Source organism: Myotis lucifugus, unplaced genomic scaffold, assembly GCF_000147115.1.
Source record: "Myotis lucifugus unplaced genomic scaffold, Myoluc2.0 scaffold_623, whole genome shotgun sequence".
Classification (NCBI taxonomy): Eukaryota; Metazoa; Chordata; class Mammalia; order Chiroptera; family Vespertilionidae; genus Myotis; species Myotis lucifugus.
The window spans coordinates 10117-16398 of NW_005871671.1; the positions used below are offsets into that span (position 1 = coordinate 10117).

The 6282-nt window shown below is 45.9% G+C and overlaps 1 long non-coding RNA gene across 1 annotated transcript; it reads right to left on the bottom strand.

Annotated features, from left to right (window-relative positions):
• Window positions 1–625: 625 nt before the first annotated feature.
• LOC111823694 lies at window positions 626–5795 on the bottom strand. Its single transcript, XR_002826769.1, has 3 exons — window positions 5759–5795; window positions 3643–3777; window positions 626–1496 (listed from the first exon to the last, which is right to left on the bottom strand). It is a non-coding gene; the product is annotated as an uncharacterized LOC111823694 (long non-coding RNA).
• Window positions 5796–6282: the final 487 nt, after the last annotated feature.

A 6282-nucleotide genomic window follows, 5' to 3' on the forward strand; every position in this document is an offset into this window, starting at 1 on the left:
ACACCTGGGTTTGACTCCTGGCTCTATACAGCCAATCATATGCAAAAGCTCAGGCCCTGCTAAGACACCACTCTCAGATTACATAAAACACTGTAGGCCTCACTGTAAAATGGGTCTATGAATTGTACAATGGAGGCTGTTGGTGTCCCACCCAATCCTCCCTTACAGTCCTCAGATGCCATGAGGTTTGGGTGCTCATAGCTCAAGGCTGCCTTGGAATAGGGGAGTTCCTCTCCCAGAAAGGCATGGGAAGTTATGCCCCATCTTCTCCCGGGAGGTGTGACTGATGGCCAATGACTGATTGACACAAGAGAACAGAAGCCCAGCCCCGCTGCCACTGGTGAGAACAGGTCTGTGGTGCCATTCACATGCCAGTATTCCCATGGATGGGGCTTGTTAGGTTAGGTGGATCAGGAGCGGCGCAAGAAATAGAGTCCAGTGAATCAGAAAAGAAAGGAAAGGAAAGTTTATTCTGCGTCCCCGGGAGACCCACGTACCCCCAAAGACAGGGCACGTGGATTCACGCCAATAGGGAGGGGGGCGCTTTTTTAATACTGCGGTTGGGTGAGGGGCGGGGACATGAGCTGAGGTATTCAGTTGAGGAAGCTTCAGCTGCAAGGGGGTCAGCAAGGTATTCAGGAATGAGTCAGCATCTGTGTGGGGTATGTGGATTCAGGGAGAAGCCGGTATCTGTGTCTGGCACGTTGATCTGTGAGAAATTCCAGGGGAGTCCATTGTCTCATCACATGTCTGCATGTATCCAATCCTGGGCTCTCTCCGACCTAACAGGGCTGAGGCTAGCTTTTTGCAGCTACGTCTTTGTTTGGCTCCCTCCTCTGTCCTTAGCCCTGCTTCCCTCACTTCCTGAAGGTTTTCTCCTGCGGCACTTCCTCATCCAGTTGCTTGCAAAGCTCCGGCTCTGCTTCTAGGGAACATGAGCTAAGACACCTGCCTCTCAGGATCGCTGACAAGATTAAATGAGGGCGTGCACATCAAGTGCTTACAGCAGAGCCTGGAGCCGAGGTTCCTGTACTGTGGCTGCTCTGTCCTGACCTGTGCGCCTTAGTCTTGTCCCGTGAACTGCAGAGATGCCCCTCCCCCTCCCAACCCACGTGGCTCCACACTTGCTGTTGAATGCCCTCATGCATAACACACTTGCATGGGCATACCCAGGGCTACGCCAAAGCTGGGACCCCAGCTGTTATGCAGTCCCTGGCTTGCAAGTCAAGAGAATGCTCCAGGTGGAAAGGGCCCTACGTGACACCATGATGGGGGGGAATTGTTCTAATTTTTAAACTAACCATTTGAAAGCTTCGATAGTATTCTAAGGAACACATTGTTCACAACTGATCGATTGATCACTTAGAACTGCTGCCTGCCTCTAGTCCGCAAAGCTGCTTCCCAACCAGATCACAGACAGAAGCGTCGTCCTGCATTTTCACCGATGAGCCCTGTCCCGGACCCAGCCTCTGATGTAGCACACTTAGATGAACACCCTGCGGAAAGAGGGAGATCAGTTTTTTCTGCAACGCAGTGCAGATTTTAGGGAGCCTTTCCTGAGGCTCCCCGCCCCCCCTCCCACGCCCCCCCCCTCGTTGCCCCCCTGTTAGAAGAGAGACAGAGAACTATAGAAGAAATCAGGGGCGCAGTCCCGTCCTTGAGAACTTGGGGCATGTGATAGGATCCAAGAGTCACCAGATATTTATTGAAGGATGAAAACAATGATTAACAGCCAACCTTTACTGCGAATTTACTGCGCACAAGGCGTTTTGCTAACTGCTTTGCGTGTATGACGTTGTTTAATCCTTACAGCTCTTCTGTCCTCCTCCTCCTCCCTCCCAGAGGGATGTCTGGGGCCCTGAGAGGGCAGGGAGCCTGCTCAGGGTGTGCCTCTAGCCAGAGAGTAGGGCTCATCCCAGCAGCCTGGGCCCATGCTCTCAGCTACCAAGCTCCACCCCTCCTAGCACTAGCCTGACCTCCAGGGGCTTCCCGCTGAGGGGTGGGAATAGGAGCAAATTCTAGAGGAGGTGGAGTGAGTGAGCAACTCAGGTCAACAGTGAGTGATGGGGACCGCACCAGGCACTGACAACGTCATACCGTGCCAAGTCTGAGACTCAAGTGCTCGTGGGAGAAGCAGGGCTTTTTTTCCCACTGCCTCGTGTCAGCAGCTAGCAACCAGCAACCCCTCCGTCGAAGACTGCTACAGGGAAGAAATGATCTGCCGGCGTCTCAGGGACCTGTTCCGAGCCAAATACCCTCCCGAGCAAGTATTGATATATTAACCGCAGCTCAAACACCATGAGTGCAGTGAGCATGCCTCAGCAGGGAGGTGGCTGGCCGCCCCCCTTCAGCTTTCACCTAGCACAGAGGAACCGCATGCACTCTGGGACCAGGGATGGAATCCCTGCCCTCAAGTCTCCAGGGAAGAGCAATGTCCTGGAAATGCAAAATGACACTGGCATGGAGAAGAGAGAGACTGCCCCATACTTGAAATGGAAGGAAAGACAAAATCAGATTCCTACCTCACACCATATATGTTTTGTATAAATGTAAGTGCTATAGATTGATTTATGACTATTAAAAATATAAAATTCTTAGTAAAAATATAAATGAAAATCTTTTCGACTTTGGGGTTGAGAAAGATTTCTTAAACAAGACACAAAAAATTTGACAATGAAAATGATTGATAAACTTGTATTAAAAATAAAAACTTCTGTCGGAAAACTATATCTTAAGTAAAAAAAAGAAGTTATAAGTGTAGAAATAGGGAGAAGATATTTGTAATACATACACCAGCAAAAGATGAGCATGAGGAGAATATAAAACATCCTGCAAATCAGTAAGAGAAATACACCAAACCAATGGAAAAATGCACAAAAGAATGGACAGATATGCCACATACATGAAATGCAAGTGGCAAAGAAATATAAGAAAAGATCTTCAGCATCACTGGTGGTCAAGTGAATGTAACTTAAAGAGGAATGACATTCTACAGTCTTTTGGGGGGGGAGGGGCAAAACTGAAGAAATAGGACAACACCCAGAGCTAAAGAGAATGTGGGTCCACCGACTCACATATATATTGCTGGTGGAGATGTAAGATAGTGCAGCCACCTTTGGAAAACAGGTGAACACTGTCTCTGACTTTACATGTTCAGATCCCCTATGTCATAATGTCTAGAGACTACCCCAATGACATTAAGCATCTGGATCCAGCCATGCCTGAGGCTGGCATTTCCAATAATGTGAAATATAATAAAGTCCTATTTCTCCATAAGTCAGTTTGAGTTGAATGTTCTTCATTTGAACTGTTAAGAATCTGGACAATACATTCCCAGTATGTTTTCCTCTTGTATCCCATCACACACAACCAACCTGATCATATGAAGCGCTGAAGAGCCTCAAATCACCAATTGTGTTCATTGGATGGAGCATGACTCTACAACATGCTAAGATTTCTTCTATTCCCAAATAAACTTACAAGGAACAATTATTACCTATTCCTAACTCTCTGTGTTGGGTTTTTGATTTGTATTTGATGGGAGGCTGGTGGTCATTTTGTAAGAGAGTGTCTCCCGTGCACAATGTTGTATCCCAGAGAATTGCAAAGCCAATCAATCACCCTCACAGAGCAAGTACTCACTGAGAAAACAATGTCCTCGACCGAACGATGAACTTGAACACGTATTCCAAAGCTTTGAGGGTTCTGAGGATCGGCTCGCATTGCTCCCCTCTGCTGGAGGTATCCAAGTAAGTCTTCAGCACCGTCATCAGTTTCCTGAGTAAGGGATTATATTTTCAAAATACGTTGCTTCCCAACCCACGGCATGGTAATTCCTTTGCTCAGTAAATTATAAGGCTTTCAATCAAAGGTTAAAGGTGGTGGTACAGCCAAGCTTACTCATTTACAACCACAAAAATAACTCTGCTTAAAATTATATTTAATACAGAGAGTGAATAATTATTTCCTGCCTCTAAAAAGCCAGAAAAAAAAACTAGTGAGGAAGGAAAATCTTTGACTAGAAAAACTAGTCACAATTAGAATATGATTGGGAATAATGGCGGTGATAATGTCTTTTTCAGCTTTTTTTCCTGCTGAAAATGTTCTTGTTATATCATGGAACTCCCTTGATTAGGAACTTTCCATGTTTCTTCATTTCCGGCAAGGCAGACTTCAAACTACTTGATCTCCTTCCAAGGCCCCTACACAAACTGGCTTCCACCAACCTCCCAGCATCATCTCCCTTCTGTGACCCTCAGTTGTCTATACCCAAACTATAGTGATCCAATGAGCATGTGCCTGTCTCCTCTGTAGCCTTTGAATCCCAATGTTTATCACAAAAGGAATTGTAGCCTTTGAATCCCAATGTTTATCACAAGTAGCTACTGATAGTAGGAAAGGAAAGGAATGGAAAGGAAATGAAAGGCAGAAATGAAAGGAAGGAAGACTTCCATGTACTTCTGCAAGGAAGACTTCCATGCACCTCAACCGATGGGTTTGCCTATTGTACTTCTGCCACTGTATTCAGGAACAAATTGGATTTTCTCAAAAAAGGGAGAACTCACACTGTGCCCTAGGCATCCTGGCAGGGCAAGCAGGAGGCACACAGGCATCCTGGCAGGGCAAGCAGGAGGCACACAGTCACTTGCTTGTAATGCTGTTGAATGTAAGCCTCCAGAACGTAAGCCTCCAGAACGGTGTTGAAATGCTGGAATTTCCAGTCAGCAATCTAAGGCAAAGACAAAGAATCAGTGTTTGGACAGACCTAGGGCAGGAAGCCATAGTCACATGGCATAACCGAACCCCTAGCAAAAATTTTTACCCAGGAATTAGCTCGCTAATATATCTTTAGTCCTTTTCATTAAAAAGTGTTTCATGCAGTGTGCTACAGAGCATTATAAAAGATACATAGGTTTCTTGGTGAGATAAGTTTGGGAAATCTCAGGTTGTCATCCTTAGACTGCCTTCTTTATTGCAGGACTTATCAGAGTCTTTAATATATCTATGTGCATCATGACTCTCCGAGAGGCCATGCAATGTTCAGCACTTCCCTAAGTGGTTGAACAAAGGATCTTTTGTCAGAGAACATCTTTCCTTCGAGCTAGCTTTCCAGGCCCTCTTGGAAGCTCTAAGTCACAGTTGTCTCCAAGCAACCTCTTCATAAACATAAATGTCACTGACATAAGGGATTAACACATTAACACTCTGCTGGTCACTGATATCCCCTAATTCAAATGTTTCTTATGTTTATTTGACATGACACTGAGGAACGTGAATTAGGACAGCAAGAGAAGGAAGAGACCATTTGGAAAGAGGGAAAGGAGAAAGATCTGGATGGCATACCCCCATGAAAGGTCTGGGTAGAAAGAGTGAGCGTAGTGCTCTGGTGAGTTGGAACTATGAAGAAAAAGAAGGGAAAGGATAGTTAAGATACACTGTGGGTCCTTCACAACCTGACCAGAGACCAGCTCCCTGCATTCATGGAAAGCCAACTCGGTTACTCATGGTATCCAGCTTCATGTACTTCACCCAGTGCCACTCTGACATCAACATTGAAGATTCCCCTTTCACGCATTCTGCCCAGGCATCCACTCCAAGCTAATGAAAGGGAACAGCAGCTCATTCATTGGCCTGGTTGCCTAATGTGACAATTCCTCCAAAAGAGTCATGAAAAGGGCCACAAGAGCTAGACGTTCTCAGGGTTCTCTCAGTGAGACACACATTGATGTCTATGCCACAAACCCATCCTCTCCCTTACCAAAGCATCAAAGACGAGGATGTCATACTCGTACTCTGAGAATGCTCCATCATGATGTTGAAGAGGGCATCCAGAGTATTTGGAGAATCTGGACAAAATAATGAAGGGCGCATTAAGAAAGAGTGTAGGTGACTCAGAAATCCACTTCTCAGTGTAGACCACAGAGACTGAGAGCACACATCCACCATGCGCCATGGTCAAGGGGTCCAAGTTCACATGAACCAGGACTCGGAGCACCCCACCTGTCCACCAACAGAAGCACAGTGATAAAAAAAGAGCCAAACTACTTCTCCTGAGCATTGTGTGCAGTGAGATAAGTCCACAAACATGTACATTCTGTATTACTCTATTTTTATGAAATTCAAGAATAGACAAAAGCCCATCAATGGTGATGGCAGTCAGCTAAGTGGTTATCCCCGGTGAGTATTGACTGAGAAGGGTATGAGGGAACCTACCACAATGCTAAAATGTTCTGTATCTTCATCTAGGTAGTGGGTAGAATGTACATGTATAATAATGCATGG